General features: G+C 37.5%; 1 protein-coding gene and 1 non-coding gene across 2 annotated transcripts in view; both read right to left on the bottom strand.

Moving 5' to 3' along the window:
- The window catches only part of DNAJC1 (DnaJ heat shock protein family (Hsp40) member C1), a 152,335-nt gene that overhangs the window by 103,655 nt on the left and 22,020 nt on the right, over positions 1-26,660 (bottom strand). The gene's annotated exons all lie outside the window — the stretch shown is intronic.
- On the bottom strand, positions 4,965-5,071 carry LOC129398964 (U6 spliceosomal RNA). Its single transcript, XR_008626823.1, has one exon. It is a non-coding gene; the product is annotated as a U6 spliceosomal RNA (small nuclear RNA).

Below are 26,660 nucleotides of genomic sequence, written 5' to 3'. Positions count from 1 at the left end.
TTAAATATTTTTAAAATAAAGAATTTTTAAATGCTAGAATGAGAGATATAAATATTTTCATTGAAACAAAATAACATGAAAACCAAATTGCTTTTCTAGCTGCTTTTTGATTATATAAATATCGGAAGCAGTTCAATAATGGTACAAAATCAAAACTTGAACAGATTAGAAAGATACACCATATTCAACCTTTTGTTTGTAACAAATAAAAAAAATTGGTTTTGGTTTTTGAGCCATACTGTAGTGCTGAAGGGGTTATTCCTGGTGGGACTCGGAGGACCCTGTCTCGGGGATCAAAACTGGGCCCCCTGCATATGCAAAGCATGCACTGCAACCCACTGAGCTGTCCCTCCGACCCTTAAAAAGGTATTTTTATTAAGCCCTATAGCAACTGCTACAGATTTTATTGCCTATTCTATTTTAAATACACACTTTAATAAAAAGCATGTCATGTAGACTATATTGTTTTGTTTTGTTTTTTAGTTTTTGGGCCACACCTAGTGGGCTCGGGGACCTTATTGGGTGCTGGGTATCAAACCCAAGTTGCCTGCATGCAAGGTAAGCACCTTACTCACTGTACTGTCTCTCCAGCACGCACATTTCAGTAAACTTGACTTAAGAAGCAGTTTACAGGGGCCAGGATATGGCTCAAGGACCAGAAGGCATGCTTTGAGCACAGGGGCCCTGAGCTAAGTTTAAGTGTATTTCTTCCATAGTTCCCGAAACTAAAACCAGTAGTGACCTCCAAGTACTACTGGGTGTGGTTGAAACCCCCCTCTCCAAAAAGAAAATTTTTGTGAAAGGAGAAAATGGGTCAGCTCTTTCTACTTGATAGCATTGGTTTTTGCTGTATGAAAACTGATAAAATTTATTGCAATGATGTTTACAGTATGAGTGAGAATCATTATAAAACCTCAATATTCAGTATTAGTCAACAGAAATACTATATCCTGGCATTGGTACTACCAGAAAGAAAAAAATAAGCTAACTAAACTTTTATTTACTTGTATTGAATCACCATGAGATACTCAATTACAAAGCTGTTCATGATAGGTTTCAGTAGTGTACAGTGTTCCAACACCCATTTTTGGTCATACCCAGCAGTGCTCAGGGCTTCCTGCTGGTTCTGCACTCAGAGATCACTCCTGGTGTGCTTGAGGGACTATATGGGGTGTGAGGGATCGAAAGGAGGTCAGCCACGTGCAAGGCTAATGCCCTACCTGCTGTACTATCAATTTGGCTCCAGCTAAATAAGCTTTTTTTTTTTTTAGAGGTATGCATATTGTATTTTTTTTATTTTATTGAATCACTGTGAAAAAAATACAAAGCTTTCAGGTTTAAGTCTCAGTCATATAATGATCAAACCCCCATCCCTTCACCAGTGCACATGTTCCACCACAAAGAACCCCAATATGCTCCCCTCCCACCCCCTCCAATCTGAGTGGCAATGATCTTAGCTTTACTCTCTCTGTACTTTGAATACAATCAATATTTCAATAGAGAACTCACTATTATTATTTGGAATTTACCCCCAACAATCAAGTCTGCTGAAAAGGCATCATTTAATAATTTGTTTTTCATTGCTGAGAATGAAGACTCTATGAGCTGTCGCAGCCGAGTGGTTTTGGATTTCTGATATTTCAGCTCAGTCTAGATGCATTTCTATAAGAAGCCGCTCTGGGTGCCAAAGTGCAGCTAAATAAGCTTTAAATATTGAGACAATATTACATAACAATATACTGGTTAAAAAGGAAAAAAAAATACAACTTAGTAACCTCAGTGTAAAACAGAGGAATTTTTCCTTTACCAAATTCAAGATCGCTTTTAACTTGCCTTTAGCAAATAGCAGCTACACACTTTATTCTTTTTGTTTGTTTGTTTTGGGTCACACCTGGCGATGCACAGGGGTTACTCCTGGCTCATGCATTCAGGAATTACTCCTGGCCGTGCTCAGGGAACCATATGGGATGCTGGGAATTGAACCCGGTCTGCCACGTGCAAGGCAAATGCCTTACCCACTGTGCTATCACTCTAGCCCCAATTTATTTTTTTTCCTTGAAGAAAGTGTAAAATTAACTGGTTACATATACTAGTTTCTTCATAGGGCAAAGGTGTCAGAGAAATAGCAACTATTTCAGATTCCCTTTGTCAAGATATTCCAAGTTGCAATTTAAGCTGCTACTTAATCATAACTATTTTAACTGAATCAATTTTATTCGTAACTACTACTAGTGAGGTATTTATAGGTATTTATGGCAACATAACAATTCTTTTGCTTGAAAATTTTCTATCCTTGAGAAAAAGACTATCTTTTCAAGTTCATTTCATCACACAATTGAGCTAATTCAATGCAATTACACTTGGTTTAAAACATATTTATAATAAAAAGAGATGCTTGAAAAATTATTAGCCATTTTTCAAATGTGTTCTCTTCTTACAGAACTCTAAAATGTAATCAGCAGAATCTCCTGCCCCCGCGCCAGGCTGCCTTGGGAGTTGGGGGGAGGCTCAGATGGGAGAGGGTTGAGTTTCCCTCCCCGCCCCAAGCAGAGCCCTGGCAGCTGAAAACCTCAGGAACCCAGCCACACCAGGCTCAAGGCCACTCTCCACATGCTTCGACGAACCTCACCCATTAAGGAACCAACAGAGGAACCCAGGTATGTGGGACCTGTGGCTGAGATCTCCAAGCCTGCTTGGATCAGGACTGGGCCTCCTCCATCCAGATCCCCATTTTCCAGTAGCTTGGCAGTCATGCCCACAAACTGCCCCAGCGCCATGTAATCTCCTCAATGGCCAAGATCCAGAGACTATAAAGCAATGTTCCCAAAAGAGAGCGACACAATTTTTCCTGGAGTGCGGCGGCCACATCCACAAGACCTCTTATACTCTAGCCCTCTGGAATACCTAAAGCAGCACACATGTGTTTGGTTTTAACATACTTGCTTGAATTCTCTTATATACGGGCTTAAAGGGCCCCAGAATGAAATCAACAACCTTTACACACTTCCCTCTTATCATGGTGGGATGATGCTTGCTGGTTGGGTGGGTGCTTGAATATTATCAGTAACGAACTGTTGTGAACTACTTTATGAAAATAAAATATGTAAAAATTACAAAAAAATGTAATCAGATAAGAAAACAGTAGCACAATCCTTTTTGGGAGATTGTCACTACAGAATTGAAGAGCAATTAAATGACACAGCAAATTTAGTAACTCTGTATATAACTAGCAATAAATTTGTACTATGGTTGTTTGTCAAAAAATAAAACCAACTATGCTATCATTTGAATGTAACTATCAAAAGCTAAGATAACTTTTGTTTCAATTTACTAATAAGTTTTTTGAAGAAAATTAAGTGAAATTACTACAAACCATTTCTCTTGCTTCTTACATGCATTCTCTTTCAAAAAAAAGTTATTTCTTATCTGTATCAAACTAAATATTACCTGTTTCCCTCTAATACTTTGGATGCTAAAAATACCTATTATAAACTAATAATGTACTTATTAAACTGTTTAATAAGATAAAAATGAAGATTGGTAACAATATTCTAGATAGAAATGGAAGAAACTTACTCTTCATGTTTTATTATTTTCAAATAAGAAAATATTGAAACCTACTTTTGAGTTCTAAATAGACTATTGAGATAAACATCCATTTTTTAACCTAAAAATGATGTAATTTTCATATATTATTATGGGTCCCTTATTTGACTGTGAAAGGAAAGCACTTCTGGTGAGGATAACACTTATCACAAAAGAATATCTATGTTTTTTTTTGTTTTGCTTTTGTTTTTTTTTTTAATTTTTTATTGAGTCACCATGTGGAGAGTTACAAAGTTTTCAGGTTTAAATCTCAGTTATACAATGCTCGAATACCCATCCCTTCACCAGTGCACATATTCCACCACCAAGAATCCCAGTATAGCTCCAACCCGCACCCCCACACCCCTAACCCCCCCATGCCCCTAGCCCCCCCACCCTTAGCCCCCCCGCCTGTGTAACTAATAAATTTTACTTTACTTTCACTTTGATTGCATACAATATTTCAACAAAACTCACTATTATTGTTTGGAGAGTCTCTCCCCTAAAGTCAGACCTGCTGAAAAGGAAGCATTAGATAATTTGTTTTCCATTGCTGAGGGTGAAGAGGTATGAGGTCGAGTGAAGGAATATGTATGTTTTTTCAAAGAATACTTAACATTAAAAACTCTCAGTTTTAAGTGGGGAACTAACTTGGAAAAACATGTGTTATCTCAAGCACTGAAATGCTGAATAATAAATAGGTGTAATTACTAATTATACAGAAGATCATATTTAACTATGGTCAATATTTTAAGTACCTGATCTGTTTCCCTACTGTCTTTTAATAACTTGTTAAATAATAAGCTCATTCTGATACTAGCGAGGAACATTTCACTAACAACTTCAATATACTTTTCAACACATATAAATAAAATAGAATTTAAGATAATTAAGCCATTTTTTGCCCAAAATTATTGGTGGACATGATGAACTGATTTTTCTATTTTGAAACGCATCTTTAATATTATTAAAAAAAATTCTTCTGTTCCCAATATATTACGTGAAAGAATAAGAAGCATTGTTACTGATTGAAATGGCAGTGTTTTGCCTTGGAAAGTACTGAAGCTCCATCTAGAGGCTTTCCCCCCTATTACCGTCACTTGCAATATCAGTAATATCACCTAGAAATGTGAGTAATATTAAAACGTTAGAAATTTCTTTTGTATCTACCCTTCTGTTAATTCATAATGAGCCTGTGCCCTAACCTTAGGGCAGCTCTAGCTCTATCACTGCCATCAAGTGGTAAAAGACGAAAACTGAACTTACAAAAATAAGGGGTGGGGGTGGGGCGGGGGGCGGGGGGAGGATTTAAGAGCACAGACAGGAAAAGAAATGTGCATATTCTGTACACTTAACATCAGCTTCCTTTTATTTTCTTTAAAAATATGGAATGCTTCACAAATCTGCATGTCATCCTTGCACAGGGGCCATGCTAACCTTCTCTGTATTGTCCCAATTTTAGATTATGTGCTGCCGAAGCAAGCACAACATCATCTTCTTAAGGTTCAAGAAATGAGTTGTGTTCTTTTCTTCCTGTGCCATTTATTTTAGTCTAAAAATGAAGAAAATAAATCTGTCATTAGTATCTAGAAAACTGCACAATATACTGTTGGAAATCTCAAAGTTTTTCTGGGTGTTCTTATATTTATTTGCAAGCTATATGATACTCTGAATTAATAATTACTTAGTTTAATGATTCAAGAGTTCAAAATCATCATAGGAAGCAGTTAGGGATAGAAGAACAAAATTTACTTAGGATTAATGAATTCTATAGTATATTAGGACATATAGCATATATTATAATTATATATAGTATACTAATAAATTTTGTAGTATGTTTAAAAGAGATAAAACCAAGTTGTGAATAATTATTTTTTATTACCTCTAAAAATAAATAATCTAGATTTCAATAAACTGAACCCTGGCATTGTATGCTCAAAATTCAGTATCATCATATCTCACAAAAATGTCTTAAGCAGTCAATTTTTAATAATTATATGCATTAAGAAAAAAAGGAAAAATTTCAATGAGGAAACAAGCCAATGTTTCAAGTCAAAATTATTTAATATCCTTTTTTTTCCTTTTAAGGAACATATACTTTCTGAATTACGTTACCGAAGAAACTGAACTCAGAGGAAATGGCAAATCAGCTTATATCTAAAGTCAAAGGACGCTGCTCCATAGGTGAATGAGGTTGTAACTCATGACATAATTCTCAAACATTTCAAAAATAGTTTGAGTATAAAATAATATGTAGAAAAATAATGAGCTCTTATAATCATGTTTAGAAGCACCTCCTCTTCAATTGCTAAAATACACATTAACAGTTCATTCTTGGGGCTGAGAAAGTACAATGGGTAAGGCGCCCCATATGGTCCCCTGAAGTCCTCAAAGCAGTGATCCCTGAGCTCACAGCCAGGAATAAGCCTTGGTATATGTATCATATGTGTGTATATATGTATATATATATATATGTTAACTTAAGAATTTTGGAACATTCTGGTTTAATTCTTTGATTAGATTTTTTTTAACCTCAAAAATTTGTTAATAAATTGAAGAAGTGGAGTTTTTGTAGCTTTGATTTCAGGAATGAAAACTCAAAGTAACAATAACAAAAGAGCAGTAGCCAAGATTTACAACATTCCAATCATGTTCCACATACATTCTAAATGTTCTTGCACACTAAGTAGTCTCAACAATCCCATAAGAAGGCACTACTAGGGGGCTGGAGCAATAGCATACAGGTAGGTAGAGCATTTGCCTTGCATGTGGCTGACCCGGGTTCGATTCCCAGGATCCCATATGGTCCCCCAAGCACCGCCAGGGGTAATTCCTGAGTGCAGAGCCAGGAGTAACCCCTGTGCATTGCTGGGTGTGGCCCAAAAAGCCAAAAAAAAAAAAAGGCACTACTAAATACCTGTGGTATACTTTAATATATGACATTTGTATTTTGCAAATTATACTTAAATAATGCTGGTAATGTAAACAGACCAGAAAGAAATTAAATCTTTTCTGTTTCTTCAATGACTCTAAAATTTCAATACTTTCATGGACAGTATTTTCAGTATGAAACGAGGTTTTTGTAAATTTGCAGATTTCTGAAATGTCAATATAATCTAGTTTTAGAACAGTTCCAGTAGTCCAAATAGATTTCTAATGCCTAGCTCGACAGATTTCCCTTTCTGGACATTTCACATAAATGGAAGGAACAGTATTTTTTTTTTGACATACTCAAGTGAAAAAGCTATTAGAAAAAAATTATATAAAGATTATATAAAGATTCCTGCTGCTAAGTTTTTTCTAAAAGTTTTTTTTTTCATGTGAAAGGAAATGAACTTTATTTTTTTTTTTAAAGAAATATTTTATTGAACCACCGTGAAAACAAGAAAAAAAATACAAAGCTTTCAGGTTTAAGTCACAGTCAAATACTGATTAAACCACCATCCCTTCACCAGTGCACCCGTTCCACCACCAAGAACCCCAATACACCCCCCTCCCACCCCACCCCCCATCTAAGTAGCTGATGATATTCCCATTATTCTCTCTATATATTGAGTACATTTCATATTTCCATACAGAACTCACTATTGTTGATTGGAAATTTTCCCCAACAATCAGGCCTGCTGAATAAGCATCATCTAATAATTTCTCTTCCTTGGTAAAAGTGAAGACTTTGAGTCCGCGCGGCCGCTATTGCGGCCGCGCGGTTTTGGGTTTCTAATATTTTAGCTCAGTTCACAGTCAAAATGGATGGCTGCAAGAATCTGCTCTGGTGCCAAAATGGGTTAGGAGACCTCAGGATCACAGTCAGTAGGCAGGAGGCTCTGCTTCTCGTGCCGCGGCTCTTGGTTCATCTCTGGGCGGAAGGCGCGCAGGGAACACCTCCCCTCCCAGGATCACCTACAGGCTACATCACTAAAGAAAGTCCTACCTCCTGGTGGAGGGGTCTTAGAGGGTGGCTCTCACCGCGTGGCTGCTGCCGCTGCCGCCATTTTCGCTCAGAAAAATGGGGTGGAGAGGGAAAAAAATCCCTCCCCGGGCTGCACGAGGTTGTAGTTCAGTTCACAGTCAAAATGCATGGCTGCAAGAATCTGCTCTGGTGCCAAAATGGGTTAGGAGACCTCAGGATCACAGTCAGTAGGCGGGAGGCTCTGCTTCTCGTGCCGTGGCTCTTGGTTCATCCTTTTCTAAAAGTTTTGAACACGATTTGCTCATCTGGTAATGACAATGTAACTACTTAACTAACCTTTCTTTTTTTTTCTCTTCTGTCCTCCTTTTTTTCTTTACTTTCTGACAATTTTCATGCTTACACTGTTAAGTAAACATCATTCTCCACAACATGGTCCTTTCTTCTTACATTGGCCATTACATATTCTGAGTTTAATAAAAGAAAAAAAGACAGAAAAAAAGGAGGAAAGAAAGAAGGAAGAAAGAAGGAAAGAAAGAAAGAAAGAAAGAAAGAAAGAAAGAAAGAAAGAAAGAAAGAAAGAAAGAAAGAAAGAAAGAAAGGAAGGAAGGAAGAAAGGAAGGAAAGAAGGAAGAAAGAAAAAAAAAAGACAGAAAGACCCTGGGCTGGAGCGATAGCACAGCGGGTAGGGCATTTGCCTTGCACGAGGCTGACCTGCGTTCGATTCCCAGCATCCCATATGGTCCCCTGAGCACTACCAGGGGAAGTTCCTGAGTGCAGAGCCAGGAGTGATGCCTGTGCAATCTCCAGGTGTGACCCAAAAAGCAAAAAAAAAAGAAAGAAAGAAAGACCAATAGTAATATTCTTTAGATGTCTCAGCTTCTCCTAAATGTGGAAAACATTTTCTGTGAAAATGTTTAGGCTCTATTTTTTTTCTACAGCATTGATATTTAGGTTTTAGCTGTACAATACCATACCTACAAGCAGCATGCCAATGTCCCTCTCACACTATCCCTCAGCCCCTAACTCCCTCCTTGTGAGGAAAACTAGGTTCTTTTGAAGGAATCTCAGTGTTTGTTTTCACTGGCCACTTTACTTATTACTCAACATTTGAATTAAGTCACCTGGTACTTGTTCTTCTTCTGATTCACATTACTTAACATGAATAACATCCTCCAGTTCTACCAAGGCCTACAGCAAAAATTTCAACTTTTATTATAGTGGAATAGTATTTCATTGTATGTATATACCACAACTTCTTTGTTCACCCATCTGTTGTTGGGCTCTTGGGCTGTTTCCAGATCTTGGTCATTTAAGTTAAGCAACTGTGGGTGTACATATATCTTTTTGAGTTGATATTCTTGGGACAGATGCCAAGGAGTCCAATTATTGGATCATATGGTAGCTCAATTCTCAGCGTTGGCAGGGGGCTCCTCGGCAGTGTGTGGGAGGCAGTATGGCACCAGGGATTGAACCAAGGGCCCTGTGTCAGCCACACATATGCTTCAGTCAGCCCTTTGAGCTATCTCCCCAGTCCTACTTTCAATTTTTTGAGAAGCCTCCATACTGTTTGGAAAACATTTTAAAAACTGATGCAGGGGGGCTGAGAGACAGTATGTGGGGAGAAAAGGGAACATGTATTAAGTTATATTGATAAGGGATAAAGACCTAGAACATACTAAGATCTCAGTATATCCTATAAACAACAAAACAATTCCATTTTTTTATGGCACAAGACTCAAATCTCAAACAAGACATATAAATGGCCTTTAAGTATGTGAAAAGATGCTCAATGCCACCAGTTATCAAGAAAATGCAAGTCAATTAATAACACAATAGATTCCACTTTACAACGACTATAATAAATATGATTTTGTTTTGTTTTGTATTGGGGTCACACCCAGTTGTGCTAAGAGCTTCCTCCTGGTTTTGCACTATGGGATCCTTCTGGTGGGCTTCTGTGACCATATGGGGTCAGAAACACAGAAGGCAAGAAAGTGCCTTACACACTGCACTATCTCTCCAGCCCATAGAATTGCGATTTTTTTAAAAAATAGAAAATAGAAATAGAAAATACTAGTTGAAGAGTGTGTGGAGAAATCGAACTTTGCATATTTCTGGTGGAAAGTTAAATAATACAGCCTTTTAGTATAACAGTTCATAAAAAAAGTTAATCAATGGAGTGAGAGATAGTGCAGAAGATCAGGGCTTGCCTTGTATGCGGCAGACCTCATGAGTGGTTTGATTTCTAGCCTCCTATCCCTGCACTGCATACGGTCTCCAAGCAACAATGTCATGGGGTCAATCCTGAGCACAGAGCCAGGAATAGCCCCTAAGCACTATGAGGTGTGGCCTAAAACACAACCACCAAGAAGGAAAAAAAAGTTAATCACAAATTATATCATGCAATTCTATTCAGAATATACAAAAAATAATTGAAAGCATGGTCTAAAATATTCATATATCAATGTCCATAGTCAAAAGCAAAAAGACAGAAACAATTCAAGTTCATGTATTTACCACAAAATACAGGGTATTCATGCAATGGACTACTATTAACTCATAAATAGCAATGCTGTATCATGGAAGAAGTTCTGAAACACTCTAAGTAACATACCTATCAAAGGACACTTTGATTCCTTTTGTATGAGGTACCCAGAACAGGCAAAGTCATAGAGAAAGAAACTGGTTAGAAATTAACAGAGACCAGGTGAGGGAGAATAGGAAATCACTGCTAAATGGGTATAGAATTTCAGTTTGGGTTGATTTGGAACTTTTGGAAATGGCTGGCAGTTGAGTCATGCAACATTGTGATATACTCTGTACCACTGAAATGTACACTTCAAATTACCAAGTCAGGAAAAGGCCCTGAGCAGTACAAGGTGTGGTCCCAAACCCCACCCTCCACAAAAGTGACAATTTTTGTTATACCTATTTGATCCTACTTTTAAAAGCCTACAATCATATTGAAATATCTGAAGTTCTAAAAATGGCCTAGCATGTCACCAAGACTTGATTACTCGATTACTCATTATTATCTCTCTGATTTCATCTCTAAACCATTTTTCCTCTGACTTTTCCACACTCTGCCCCTTTGGTGTTTTTTACACACACACTCTCTCTCTCTCTCTCTCTCTCTCTCTCTCTCTCTCTCTCTCTCTCTCTCTCTCCCCTTTGGTGTTTTTTACACTCTCTCTCTCTCTCTCTCTCTCTCTCTCTCTCTCTCTCTCTCTCTCTCTCTCTCTCCTGCTCAAAACCTTGGCATTTGCTAATCCCTTGGCCTGAAATAGTTTCCCCAATTATTTTCATGGGCCACGCCCTCATTTTCTGGTGCTCTATGATCCCTCTTCAGGGAAGCTCTCTGACTACTCCACCCAAGATTGCAAATCCCTCCAAATACTTCTCTGCTTTGCTTCTTTCCATAACATCATAACTAGCTCCTAGAATATGTAGTTCGATACTTCACATATATATTGTCTTTCTCTTGGACTAGAGAGAGAGCACAGCGAATAGATCATTTGTCTTGCATTCGGCCAACCCGGGTTGGTTCCATTCCTCTGTCTTCTTGGAGAGCCCAGCAAGCTACCGAGAGCATCCTGCCGGCACAGCAGAGCCTGGCAAGCTCCCCGTGGCATATTCGATATGGCAAAAACAGTAACAAGTCTCAAAATGGAGATGTTACTGATGCCTGCTTGAGCAAATAAAAAAAACAACAGGTCGACAGTGCAACAGTGCTACAGTGCTACCTTTTAAAGGGTATTAACTAGGATAGAGGCTTAAGCCCTATAACGAAAGTCTAAAAATACAGTGGTTTAAAGAAGAAAATTGCTTCTCATGTAATAGTCCAGAAATGAGAAGTGCATAGCTGGAGGGTCAACTCAACACATATTTTAATCTCTGTGTCCAGATCCTAATTCAAATTTCCATCAACTATTATTGAACAAAAAGAGATGTGAGGCAATGAGAACATAAGCATTTCTTCTTCAGACACAGCAGCATCACATATGACCGCCACTGATAACTCAGTGCCTAAATCTTAGCCCTGGTCACACCAATTTCCAAAGGAAGATAATACTTGTGTTTTCAAGAGTGGCAGCCATCAGTCAAATACTCACCCATATCCGAGGAAATCTTTATGGATAACTAGCACAAGAGATTTTTTTTGTCAATCAGACAACATTTTCATTTAATTCCTCACTTGAGGTTTTATTCTATATAAATAACTTAGGACCACAAACTTGCACAGGCAACTTAGGGCTACAAAATCTCAGAAGAGAAGTTTCTGTCCCTCAACAGAGCACCTGAGGAATGTTTATTTTTATGTCATCTAAGCAATGTATTTAATCCCCCCTCTAATATTTTATTCATTTTTTTAATTGTTCCAAATGAGGGAGTCATTTAGAATCTTCCCATCCCACCACAGTTCTATATACTGCCACTCTTTCAAACTACTCAAGATTCTTTGAATTATTGCAGATCAAAAAACAAAGCTCAGGTGAAAAAGTAAGTCAACAGGGCCAGAAGCAATAGTACAGTGGGCAGGGCACTTGTGTCACATGTAGCAGACCAGGATTGAGTCCCTGGTACACTATATGGTCCCCCAAGCCCCACCCGGAGTGATTCTTGAGAGCAAAGTCATGGAGTACCACTGGATGTGGCTCTCCAAAACAACACAACAGTAACAAAAACAAACACACAAAGTCAACAGTTCCAAGATTCTATTCTAACAGATACAAATCTATCATTTCAAAATCTACAGCCTTGGGGGATCCCCGGAGGTAGTGGAGAGACTGGGGACACGCCTAGCCTACCAGGTAGTTAGGTGCTTGGGAGGGATGCAGTGCTGATGCTGAGGAAGGGATGAGGATGCAGTGCTCTAGCTCCCAGCAGGACTTGGGGCTAAGGTCACACAGGGTCACCAAGGTCACACTGGGCATTGCCTTAGGGGACCGCAAGATGCAGGGACCGAAAACTCAGAACCTCAGGAATTCTGCAGGTGTTCAAACCAATATCTTCCATTTAAAATAATTAATGACCTTCGAGAACAATAGAAATCATTTAATGTTAAGTATCTAAATAAAAGAACATTTTCGGCCCCAACAAAAGAACATTTTCGTAAATGGGTATATAGTATATATACCCATTATATACTATACTATATTTTGATTATAAATGTATATTTGACTAGTTCTATGCCAAATTTCAATAAAACTGAATTTGAATTTTTTTCTAGAATTTTCACTAAGTCATCTGCTCCTAAATTTGTCCATTATCTCTCTCTCTTCAGGTACCTATTTTCAACATAAAATGCACAAGAAGCAGCTCAATAAAAGTGGGTCTCTCTCTCTCATTTTGATCCACACCCAGCAGTGCGCTCTCTCTCTCCCTTTCTAATTTTTTTACTTTTCAAATTTTATTTTTTATAAAGCTGTTTACAATATTTGATTACATTTAATATTCGAACACTAGTCCCACCACCATTGCCTACTTTTTAAATTTTTAAAAAATTTTAAATGAATCACGGTGAGCTAGAGTTACAGTCTTAAAATCTTTTGTGCTTATGTTTCAGTCATACAATGATCGAGTACCCATTCCTCCACCAGTGCCCATTCTCCACCACCAATGTTCCCAGCATCCCTCCCACCCATCCCCATCCCTCCCTCTCTAATTTTTGGTTCACACCCAGTAGTGCTCACTCAGAGCTTACTCCTGGATCTGCACTCAGGAAGGAATTACTCTTGGCAGTGCTGGGGGACCCTATGAGATTGCTGGGGGTGGAACCCAGGGGTTGGCTGCATGCAAGGGAAATGTCCCACCCACTGTACGATCTATCAAGCCTCCAAACAACATTCTCATTCTCTCTCTCTCTCATTCTCTCTCTCTCTCTCTCTCTCTCTCTCTCTCTCTCTCTCTCTCTCTCTCTCTCTCTCTCTCTCTCGGCTTACTCTTGGCTCTGTACTCAAGGGATCACTCTTGGTGGGTTGCAGTATCACCTTGGCCCCAATAAAAGAACATTTTCATAAAAACTAAGATAAAGCAATAGCTAACACTTTTAAAGCAGCACATTTACATACATCATTATACTGAAACATCACAGTGACCCTATATGGTAAAGATTCTTTCACAGATGAAAGAATTTATGCTTTTACACAAGATCACACAATTAGTACGTATTAAAGCAACCCTACTCTGAGCTCTTAACCACTCTGCTTTCAAATGAACGTTCCCCAAACTTCCGGGCACATCTTAAAATTGTTGACATATTACAATTGCCGTTGTAGTAATATTAAGTGACATTAATAAAGCAGCTGCCATTTGAGTGCTCAAACCTCCAAAGCACTAGTACCTAAGCCTGAAGGCCTGAAGAACTGAAGCTGGAAGAGATCCTGGAAATAATTTTTTTCCCCATTGTTGGTGTACCCAATAGCGCTCAGGGGTCTGGGGCCCCGCTCAGATACTCTCAGCAATATGGGGCAGTTGGCGCTGGGAGGAGGTGGGGAGGGGGTGAGGTGCCAGGGATCAAACCCCGGGTCTTGCGCACATCTCACATGCAAGGCATACACTTCACCACTAGCATTACCCCCCTTGTCCAGACAAGGGGATCCTCCTAAGAACTGAAATATTAAGAAGAGCGAGTGAGGGGAAATCAGATGTATTTAGAAACATTTCTAAACTGGGTAATAAAAACTAGGTTAGCCCCACATAATTGCAAAGTTGGCTTACGATTTCAGAACTAATTTTGCTTCCTTTTAGAAACACTGCACAGAGAAAACTTCCACAGGGAAACTAAACATTGATGACTAAGACAAAAATGACTCCAAAAAGTTAGATTCTAGATGTACAGAACTTTAGCAATCCCTGAAACATTTTTTTGCATACATTCTTCATTCTTAGGCATGTGCAAGAGTTATAAATAATAACAGTCAATCTCTTAATAATACCGAATCAGTTCTTTTGCTTTCTTTCTTTTTTTCTTTTTGGCTCACACCTGGGGATGCACAGGGGTTACTCCTGGCTCAGGCACTCAGGAATTACCCCTGGCGGTGCTTGGGGAACCATATGGGATGCTGGAAGTCATGTGCAAGGCAAACACCCTACCAGCTGTGCTATCACTCCAGCCCTATAGTTATTTTGATAAATATGAAAACTCTTAAGTGGCAAAAACGTTTCGACATTGTATTTTTCTATAAAGCAGTAAACAAAATAATGGTGCAGCATGCTCTAACAGCAGAAGCAGTTTACTATATAATTCACAAGAGTAAACCTTAAAATTGAGCTTCGGGTACAATGTGGACGATAATACCTCCTCCAGACCCATCTTCTGACCAAGAGCTTATGTAGGACGAAAATGTGATGACCGAGACATAACATTGGTATTTCCCCAATTTTCTCCAGTTGACATGGTGTTTTTCTGCTGAGTTTCTATTTGTTCAGTTCCTGGCTTTTTCTGTCAACCCATACAGAATTTGCAAGGCTAGGGTAAGAGCTAAAAATATTATAGGCATTTGTTTCTCTTGAAATTACCATTGTTACCATGAAAAATTTAAAATTTCACTGATTCTATATTAGCCTTTCTCACTATCACTTTGATCCTGCTATATTTTCTTTTGGGGGCAGATATTACAGATGCAAAGAGAAATCACTGTATCACTGTCATCCTGTTGTTCATCGACTTGCTATAGCGGGCGCCAGTAACGTCTCCATTCATCCTAGCCCTGAGATTTTAGCAGCCTCTCCTTACTCATACCTCCCAACAGTGCCTCACTGGAGGCTCTTTCAGGGTGAGAGGAATGAGACCCATCATTGTTACTGTTTTTGGCATATCGACTATGCCACGGGAGCTTGCCAGGCTCTGCCATGCAGGCAGGAGACTCTCGGTAATGAAGAGAAAAATAATTCAAATTTACAGAAATAACTGTACTAATAAACTATTAACTTTTAATTGTCAAATAAATGTGGAATTATTAAATAACTATAAATTAGGCAAATTATTTTTATTTATTTTTTATTTTTTTTAGGCAAATTATTTTTATGGCCCTCCATGTTTTGTTAATCTAAAAGTCAAATAATCTTAAAAAAAAGTCTCCTTTTCTCTTATGCCATGTTGTTTAAAGAAGGACAACAGAAAAAAATTGCAAAAAAGAAGTGACATTTCTCAATAGGCATTAAAATATAAGTTGCTTTTAAAAAGGAAAATTTGGAATGATTAATTGCCATATGATTCTAATCTATGAGAAAGGAAATTCAAATCTCTTAATACAATATAGTATAATGTCTAACCTCATTTACATATTGGAGCAAACAATATAAAATAAATTTGTTATATGCCTGCCAAGGGGGCAGTCAAGGGAATGGCAGAGACCCTGGGGACATTGGGACTGGTGCTGCAACTTTGTATGCCTGAAACAAATCTATTATGAACAGCCTTGTAAACCAGTGTCTTAATAAAAAAATTAATTAATTAAAAAATAAATGAAAAGGAAATTGTAGAAATAGCACTGGAATAAGAATGCAAATATACGCAGGAAATTGTTAAGTACAAGATGGGGCGAATAAACTTTTTTAAATAAGGAATTTTAAGTTTATTAGAAGAAAATATTTGCAATCCGATTCAAATATATGTTCCTCCTTTCATAATGAAAATTTCCCTTGTAGATCTTGACAGACTCCTCTTTCAGCATCAATCTAAAGTTAATAGACCAAAGATATATTTCAAACATGGACGACAAATGAATACAGATTTATTTGATTTGATTGTGCTGTGTTATTTCCACAAAAAATTTCTTAACCAATCTTTTCAGGTACAGTTAGTACAGCTACTGATTTTGTGAAGAGGAAAAAAAAATAACATGACCAGTATAAGATTCAGAATATGTACTCCTAAATATCTTTGATTTAAAAAAATCATACTCAACTTTTCTATATTGTCAATGTAGGGGTATGTATACATATATACACACATATGTATATATAATATATATTAATATTAGAATATAAACTTTTGTTTTTTCCCATTTGCTCCAGAATTTACTTCTAGGTAGATTTTCTCTCTCTCCCTGTACCTGGCTGTAATTCTGGAGCAAGTGGGACAAAACAAAGGTTTCTATTCTAATCCAGGTACTAAGGAGAGAGTTCTTAAAGCAACTTGTGAAAATTAGATGGTCTGAAACTAGCTGTTTGCTCTGTGTGTGTGTGTGTGTGTGTGTGTGTGTGTGTGTGTGTGTGTGTGTGTGTATCAAATGACCTTAGCTCCCTAGTTTGGAATAGTCCACATGCCAAGATCCTATCTTGGAAGTGCCTGGACACTGTCAGGAAGCCTAATCTTCACTATTCTCATATACATTTTATATTACAACAAAGTTTTGAAATAAACTTCTAAACTTAACCAGGGCTGAGTGATAGTGCAGTGGGTACAGTGGGTTGTCCTGCATGTGTAGGACCTGGATTCTATCCTTGGCACCCAAAGGGTTTCCCAATAGGCTAGAAGTGATCTCTGAGCCCAGCCAGGTGTGACCAAAAGCAAGCAAACAAATGAAGCAAAAAGCAAATAAACCTTAATCCATGTAAATTAGGAGAAGCATGATTCTTGCCATAAAGTATGTTACCAATTCTTAACAAACATGACATAACATACCTTTAATTTATAAACAAAAATATTTAGAAAAAAACCAATGGCTCTCTGAAAGGAGCGATTTCTGAGCAAAGAGCCAGGAGTAAGCCCTAAATACCCATTGGGTATAACTCATGAGCAAAAACAAAAAAAAAAATTTTTTTTGTCTCTGAAAGAAAAATAAAACTTTTTGAAAGGCTTAAAAAAGAAGTCACCATTTTTCAAATCAGCTTCCAACTTTGTTTAGAGCTCTATATACTGCATAGTTAACTGACATAAAATAGTACTAAAAACTTGGAATTTATGAGATAAAACTTAAGGAAGTGAAAATCCAGAAATAAATGTTTATGCACACATATAATGCCAAAACAAGAAAAACTACTGATTGCTGGTCATGTCAGGGACCTGTTACTGGTGTGTGTCCTGGTTTCTCAATTCTGGACAGAACAAAATTCCTCTAACAAAGAAGAATGCCTTGTAGCTTCCAATAATTAAAGTGCAAGCATTTCTATGTGATTCCTAAGACAAATACAGCATCAATGAATGAAACCAAGAGGTATCAATCAGTTTACATTTTAACACTAGCCACTAACAGTGAAAACCAACTAAGAAGAAGTAACTATATCTTTATTACAGGAGAGAAATAAAAAAAAAAAGGTATATAATAAGTGACTGAAATGATCTTTTGAAGTTCCACTCAATACTAAGATTCTATTACAGGGTTACTAAAAAGAAAATTCGTATTTCAAAACAAAAATTAGAGACAAACCTAGCAACATGCCACGGTTGGCAAAATTATCTTTAGAAATAACATCCAGGCCACACAGTTTTCACTACTTTAAAAAAAAGTAAAGTATTGAGAAAGATTGAGAAGAAGATTTCTCTAGTCTGAAATATAATTTGGAAGAATAGCAATTAGCAACCAGGTGGGTCTTTACACTTTTTCAGTAAAAGGAAGTCAAGCTTAACCTCACTAGTTAAAATGAAACTTAAAGTAAGACTGATTCATTTGCCCTTATCAATACAGAATAGGGCCTTAGAGATAGTACAGAACTTAAGGCACTGGCCTTGCATGCGACTGCAGCAGTGATGATGGTTAGAATCCCAGCACTGCAACTGGCTCCCCAGCAGAGCCAAGCTATGCCCTGACCACTGAGCCAGGGGTGGTCCCTCAATATAACAAAAAAGTAAGACAGAATATATTCTACACACATACGTAAGGATATATAAAATATGTGTGGTATGATACACACACACACACACACACACACACACACACACACACACACACTGGAAGAGATGCAAAGCTAAAGCTCTACAACATAGTGTTACAAAAACAACGCTATCTCAATTTATAAAGCATACAAGTATATTTTAATTGAGGACGGCTCAGGGTTACAGCATCTGACTAGCAATCATGAGGCCAAAGTTCAATCCAGGCACTGCCCAAGTGCCAAGCGGAATTCTGCTGGTAATACTGCTGGTGGTTCCCTAATGCGCCGATAAAATATGCAATTTCTGGGCACCACAACTAAGTGTGTGCAAGTACCACAACTATGGTGTGCAAATCCCTGGTGAATAACATAACTGAGTGTGTAACCAACCACAGGTGAGCACTGCAACTAAGAGTGTGAATACTACAACCACTATTTATGCCTGACCCCTAGCCACTGTGGCAGCACCAAAAACACAGGGACAGGGAGAAAATAAATTAAAAGAAAAGAAGAGTAAAAGAAAATTTAAAAGGCAAACATCTTATTAGAAAGTAAAAAGACTGTAAATATCAGGGTTACTGGGATGGAAAGTAATTTGGCGATGTCAAAAAAAATTCAAAATATAGCCTATAATCCAGTTGAATCAGAGACTGATATAGAATCCAGATGACCGAGATACACAGTATAAAATATATGTTGTATCAAAATAAAATTTTAATTGAGACCTCCTTTGTAACAGTTTGTGTCTTCTTACATGTTTCATAAAAAATGAAGTTCCCTTTACTCTAATTTACTTTTTACATTTCATTCTTTTTGAAGATGCATATTTCAACCTACTAGATTGATTTCATTATCTACTTTTTGGAAAATACTGTGTCCCCAAAACCTGTGGCAATAAAAGACAACATTACTACGGTTGTTTACCATGATAAAGAAAAAACTAACAATGCATATGTCCATCAATAGGCAGACAACTAAAAATGTATTATGAATCAGTTAAAGGATTAAATTAGGTATCTTTCTGTAATATGCATATATTTTAGAAATGTGACTGCAAAGAAAGAAGCAGAACAATAGTTTCAGAATGACATCACTCTTGTAGATTTCTAGCAATACATTTCATAATATGAATACACATATAAATTACAGAAATGGACTGAAGTGTGTGTGTGTATAATCTCAGAGTGGGAAGGGATACTGACATGGGAAAGACTAGTTAATGAAGTCTTTAGATCTGTATGTAATGTTTTGATTTTTAAAGATTTAAATGTTACTTGAGAAAATACTTGGAAGAGCAAGGAGTAGAAAGAATGAGTGGGAGTAGAGCTGACAAAGAATGAGATACATAGATGAGTAGGAACCACAGAGACATTATCCAACACTTAAATTAAGGGATTGGGGGGGGGGGAACTGCAAAAAAAGTAAAAACCATAAAAGCTACAGAAAGATTAGGGAGGTATGTAGCAACAGCTGGGGGGGGGTGGGGGGACTGGAGAGAGCAGGCAGTGGGCTGAAAAGACAGGAAGAAGAGGCCTAACAGCGGGTAAACTGATCCATTTCTCATTGGTGGTTCAACTGTATAAATAAAAGGGTGGCAGCTTAGTGGGAAAGTACTTAGCAACTGTTTACACAGACAACAGAAAGTGCCACTAGAGTGGCAAACTGAACTGTGCAAGGCCAATTAACCCTTTCACCTTGGTGTTTTATACCAGCTATCTTACTTACTGTGCTTCTGTTAGATTTACACTGATATGTGCGAAGACCAAATGCAATTATAAATCATTGTTACGTGTATTGATGAATTCTACAAATTCCATGAAGCACATCCATTTTATTTAATGTTCTGAATACTTCCTTTGCTCTTCTCATCTGGTTTTAATTAAGAAACACTTTAAAAGGAGGCGAAGTTATCCAGAAACTCAAACGACATATGTCCTTTATTAAACTATAAATTGATTACTATTCAAGTTTTTTTCTCTAATGGATACTTTTAGAGTTGGGGATATCTTGTTTCTTCTACATAAATTAGGAGAAAGTTAGGGGGGAGCAATATATTTAAATGGATAAAAATATAATTTGAAAATCCTAATTAACATTAAAGAGCTTAAAGAAAAATGTAGCCAGCTTCTGCATATGCACTTATATTTGTAATTTTTCACAAAATTTGCATCTTGAATGGTCACATGATTTTTAAAAATCTAATAATAGGCTTACTGTTATCAATATATTTTCTGATTCCATTATAGTTATGAATCTTCTTTAAGCTTTGTATTTGAGAGCAGAGACAAATCTTCTATATATTTCATAAAACCTAGAAAAACATTCTACACTAATAAATAGGGATGCAAACTGTGAAACATTAATATGTGTGAAAGGCCAAGCTTCAATGGGGCCAACAATAAAAGTTTGTAATTATGCAATTATAAGTTAAGGCAATTCAAATACATGTTTATTAACCTTAAAACTCTTTGGGGGAGCTGGAGAAATAGTACAGCATTTAGGACACCTATTTTGCACAAAGGTCACTGGGGTTGGACCCTGGCACCATATTTGGTCCCTTGCGCACCCCCACTACAATGAAGCCCTGAGCACAGCCAGATCTTCCTTCCCCACAATCAAACCCCTCCTTTTCCCATTATCCTTTGCTCCAATATTACCAATACTATCCCACTCTCAGCTAAAATTCCATGTCAGTCTTCTGTCATGTTATTATGGAATCTTGAGACCAATGGTTTTATTTTATTTTAAAAAAATACTAGTCAAGGGGCTTGAGCCATAGCACAAGCGGGTAGGGCGTTTGCCTTACATGCGGCCGACCCAGGTTTGATTCCCAGCATCCCATATGGTCTCCTGAGCACTGCCAGGAGTAATCCCTGAGCATCGCAAGGTGTGACCCAAAAAGCAAAAAATAAAATAAAATATACCAGTCAAGGGGCTGGAGTAATAGCATAGTGGATAGGGTGTTTGCCTTGCACGCGGCCAATCCGTGTTCAATCCCCAACATCCCATATGGTCCCCTGAGCTCCGCCAGGAGTAATTCCTGAGTGCAGAGCCAGGAGTAACCCCTGTGCATCGCCAGGTGTGATCCAAAAAGAAAAAAAATATACCAGTCAAATATCATGGTGAGAAACACACATAGAATTTTGTTGGTTTTGGGCCACACCAGGCTGTGCTCAGGGTTTACTCCTGGCTCTGCACTCGGGATCATACGTGGTACCAGGGTTTGAATCGAGTCGACCACGTGCAAGATAACCAGTTTACCCATTGCACTATTGCTCCCACCCCACACCCATAGAAAATTTGAGATGGGGTTTTAATAATATACACGGTCTAGTTTCTAAGCCAACAAAGGTCAATGCCAGTTCAAAAAGGTTACACCTGCCGTTTATGATCTAGGAACATTTCCCAGCTCAACTTTTCCTGGTGCTACCCAAAAGAGAAACAAATGAATTGTCTTTATCTTGCTACACAGCCTATTGATGTCTAAGGTTATATTAAAATCAGTGGAAAAAGAAAGAGAGCAGCTTTGTCTTTCTTCAAGTCTTTTCTTGAATGCAGGCCCCCCAAAACATTCCCCTAAGTTTTCTCTTCTCACACAGCAGCAAAAGTAACCAATCAAAACAGGCAGCATCAGGGCTAAAGATGAGCAACAGAAGAAAGGGAAATCTGCTCTTCTTAAAGGGACCGTGCATACTGATACTTCTGGGAGGTACACAGAGAATATGGTACATCTTCAGTCTGCTGAAATTCTGCTCTGACATATTCTCAAAGCACAAACAAATCCTAGTACTATCAAAGACAAGACAAAATCCAAGGTTTGATGTAGTGATTTTTTTTTGCCTTTTTTTTTTTCATTTTGGGTCACACCTGGCAATGTACAGGGGGCTCTGCACTCAGGAATTACTCCTGGCAGTGCTCAGGGGACCATATGGGAAGCTGAGAATCGAACCTGGGTTGGCTGTGTGCAAGGCAAACATCCTACCCACTGTGCTATTGCTCCAGCCCCTGTAGTGATTTTTTTTAAAAAAATGAAACTACAAAAATTTTCCTCCTACTTTGTTTCATGATGCATATGTTACAGGCATTCAATATTCCAACCCTAATCCCACCAACACTGTGACCTTCCCTCCATCATTGCTTCCATCTCCCAAATCACCCCTCAAGCATGCCCTCGTAGCAGGCCCGCAGTAATGTATTGTATATGCTTATTATCACTAACTGGGTAACGGAATTATAAAAAAAAATTCAAAAAAGAAAATTAGTGAAAATTGTTATTCCTCATCATGGGGACAATAAGTCCTGGTCTGAGGATTTACTAAGCTGCTGTTGCTAGCTGAGACTTCTCTGAAAGCTACAAAATTTTTCTAAATGAAAAGAAAAACCAAAATGATAGATATGCAAAGAAAATGTATTATTGCCTAGAAGTTGTAATAATAAGTAATTATTATTACTTCTCTAATGCAACTATTACCAGATTTTCTTCAGGAATTCATGTTCTTATTAGATAAACTACACTGTGAATCAGGATTAAAATTCTGAAGGAAAAAGGCTTTATAGAAATAGTAGTTATTAATTTAACCCACACAAGGGTTTATGTGGTTTTACAAAGTACAGACCTCTCTTCCTATTTCTCTTTTGGATACTCTAATATCTGCAGCCAATTTTGCACTTGAGTTTAGAATTGATAAGGGACTCAATGTCAGGAGCTAGTTGTCAATTACCATAATTTTTCCATATTAACTAAAGCATCTTAATACATTCCATATAAAAATCAGGAGATACAGATTTTAGGGCTGGTCCTGCATATAATTATCAATCTGGCCTCCACCTCACTACCTGATAATAAAGACTGATAACTAATCTTTTTCTCTCTTTTGGAAAGCTGTCAAATCACCTAACATAAAAATTATTTGAAAAATATACATAAATTTTTTAAATTTCTAAGTGTCAGGAGGGAAACATTCACAGACAAGTTACTTTTCTATATTATGACTATCAAATCAATATTTAGATGGCATTTAACTACAAAAGCTTAAAGAAAATTTTTTAGATAGGATGTTCACATTCTTTCAATATTGGAAAATTTGGTTACTTGGTATCTAGGAAAATATCACTAATTTTCTTCCTAAAGCTCTTCTATCTACCAAAGGTCCTTCTTCATTCTCTTCCTCATCAACCTAATATATATGGATAGTTTTTCCTTGACTCTTTTTAATAAGTAATACAATAATCAAGAACTATAAAATATAAAAGGCCACTAGAACCATACTTCCCTTCACCCAAAGAGGAGAATTTTAGAGAGGGAGACAACATACCACCTGTAAATTCTACAATAATTTCCTTTTTTTCTCTCTTTTTTAAAATTTAAACACTGTGATTCACCAAGCTGTTCAAAAGAGTTGCTTCAAGTGTACAATGTTCCAGCACTACCACACAATGTCCACCCAAATTTTCATTTTTTTGAAGGAAAATTTTGTAGTAGTCATACATTGATAAAGTAATTTATAGAATTCTGAAAGCCTCTCCTTTTAGTAAAATGGGAAAGTGAATTAGAAAATGAAAAGATGAACTCAGAATCTGGTGAGACAGGGGTCATCAACCTCTATGCTTGAAGAGCTTTCAGTGGAAGTAACACTGGCTAGCTGACAGGCTCCATGTTTACGGACAACATACGCAGTCCATCAACTGATTATATTTTGTCTTACAATGTTATTTCCTGTCTATAAAGAAAAGGAATCCTACCACATTCTTCCTTCAAAAATTCCATAAAACAGCACAGAGCTGGAAAATAATAGAGGAAGGATCTGTCAATATAATAAAGGTGTCTGGAATAAGCAGGTTCATAGACAAAGAAAATACATTAGTGATTTTTCAGAGACTGAGGGAAGGAAACTGTGAGTTTTAGTTTAATGGGCACAGATGGGATTCTGTTTGGGATGATGATGATGAACAAGTTCCAGAAATGGACACTGATGATGGCTGTACAATGCTATGACTGTTTCTAATGACAAAAAATTGTACACTTAAAAATGATTTAAGGGGCCAGAGTGAAAATACAGCAGATAGGGTGTTTGCCTTCCACGCAGCCAACCTGGGTTCAATTCCTAACATCCCATATGGTCCACTGGAAAAAAAAAAAGGATTCAAATGTTAACTTTTTGCTCTACATCACTAATCATCAGAGAGATGCAGATCAAAACAACCACGAGATACCACCTCACACCACAGAGACTAGCACACATCCAAAAGAACAAAAGCAACCGCTGTTGGAGAGGATGTGGGGAGAAAGGGACCCTCCTACACTGCTGGTGGGAATGCCAACTGGTTCGGCCCTTCTGGAAAACAATATGGACGATTCTCAAAAAATTAGATATTGAGCTCCCATTTGACCCAGCAATACCACTGCTGGGAATATATCCCAGAGAGGCAAAAAAGTATAATCGAAACAACATCTGCACATATATGTTCATCGCAGCACTATTTACAATAGCCAGAATCTGGAAAAAACCCGAATGCTCTAGAACGAATGACTGGTTGAGGAAACTTTGGTACATCTATACAATGGAATACTATGCAGCTGTCAGAAAAAAGGAGGTCATGAATTTTGTATTTAAGTGGATCGGCATGAAAAGTTTCATGCTGAGTGAAATGAGTCAGAAAGAGAGAGACAGACATAGAAAGATTGCACTCATCTATGGTATATAGAATAACAGAGTGGGAGACTAACACCCAAGAATTGTAGAAATAAGTACCAGGATGTTGACTCCATGGCTTGGAGGCTGGCCTCACATTCTGGGGAAAGGGCAACTCAGAGAAGGGATCACCAACTATAATGTAGTCGAAGGCCATGTGGGGGAAGGGAGTTGCGGGCTGAATGAGGGCTAGAGACTGAGCACAGTGGCCACTCAAACCTTTATTGCAAACCACAACAGCTAATTAGAGAGAGAGAACAGAAGGGAATGCCCTGCCACAGTGGCAGGGTGGGGTTGGGGGAGATGGGATTGGGGAGGGTGGGAGGGATGCTGGGTTTACTGGTGGTGGAGAATGGGCACTGGTGAAGGGATGGGTTCCCAAACTTTGTATGAGGGAAGCATAAGCACAAAAGTGTATAAATCTGTACATGTGCCCTCACGGTGATTCACTAATTAAAAATAAATAAATTAGTTAAAAAATGTTAACTTTTATATTATTTATATTTTATTTAAACTAAAAACAAACCAGAAGTAGTTAGCATATCAAACTGACATAAAAATTCTCAGAGTTTTGGGAAGCAGAAAAATATTTTAAGCAGTTATGGTACGAGCAGTTACTAAGAGGTAAAAAACATTTATGTAAGGAAAACTCTGAAGCAATGTAAAAATGTCAAAAGTAGTTTTCCATGGGTGTTTCAAATTTTCCATGGGTGTTTCAAAGTTTTATTTTATAAAAACTTTTAATAATGACAAAATCAAGCAAAAATAATGCATGTAAAGATAGTATATTACAATGAGTTACTTGTAACAGAAATCAGAAATTCCAAAAAATGATAGATCTTTTCATTTCAATTCTATGTGATTATTTCATACATCTTAAGAGCTTTCTTGTTAGATGCATATGCAATGAGCTTGGTGAACTGTCTTCTTTTTCCACTGTAAAATGTCACTTGTTCATAATATTTGTCTTCAAGATTATTTTACTTAATATTAGTATGGGTACTCTAGTTCTTTAGGAGTTACTACTTGCATCGTATATCCTTTTCCATTCAAGTTGTCTCTGAATCTAAAGGATGTCTTTTGTAGAAAATATACTCTGTGTGTGTGTGTTTTAATTCATCTTAACATTCTTTGTCTTTGAATATTACAGTTATTGATGTGATAAAATTTATAGCTGCCATTTAGTTTTTTCTATAAATCTCAGAGGTTTGTTTTGTTTTTTCATTTTTTGAGAGGGGTTCCTAAGCAGTGCTTAGAAGGCCACTCAGGGTAATACTCGACCAGGTTGTACAGGTCAAATGATTCAATGTTTGGGTTCTGTGTACTGGGGAGGATGGGGGGGGCATCATCAGGCCATCCTAGTCGTGTTCAGGGCCACCAGGATTATACTTAGGAACAATCAGAAGACCATGCAGTGATAGGCTGGATCTTGGGGTCCTCCACGTGCAAAGTGTGTGTTCTAGCCTTTGGGCTATATCAGATCTGTCTTCACTGACTTTTTAAAGTCATATAGTTATATCCCAGCATTCCATTTTACTTTATGAGAATTTTCAGTATATAAACTTTTAATTTTCTTAGTGATTGCTCTAAAGATTATTTATCTTACTCTGTCAAGATCTATTTCAGACTAATAACAAGCTAATTCTGGAGAG

Source organism: Sorex araneus, chromosome 9 (assembly GCF_027595985.1).
Source record: "Sorex araneus isolate mSorAra2 chromosome 9, mSorAra2.pri, whole genome shotgun sequence".
Taxonomy (NCBI): domain Eukaryota; kingdom Metazoa; phylum Chordata; class Mammalia; order Eulipotyphla; family Soricidae; genus Sorex; species Sorex araneus.
The sequence above is the reverse complement of the archived record's forward strand: the minus strand, read 5'-3'. Positions and strand labels throughout refer to the sequence as shown.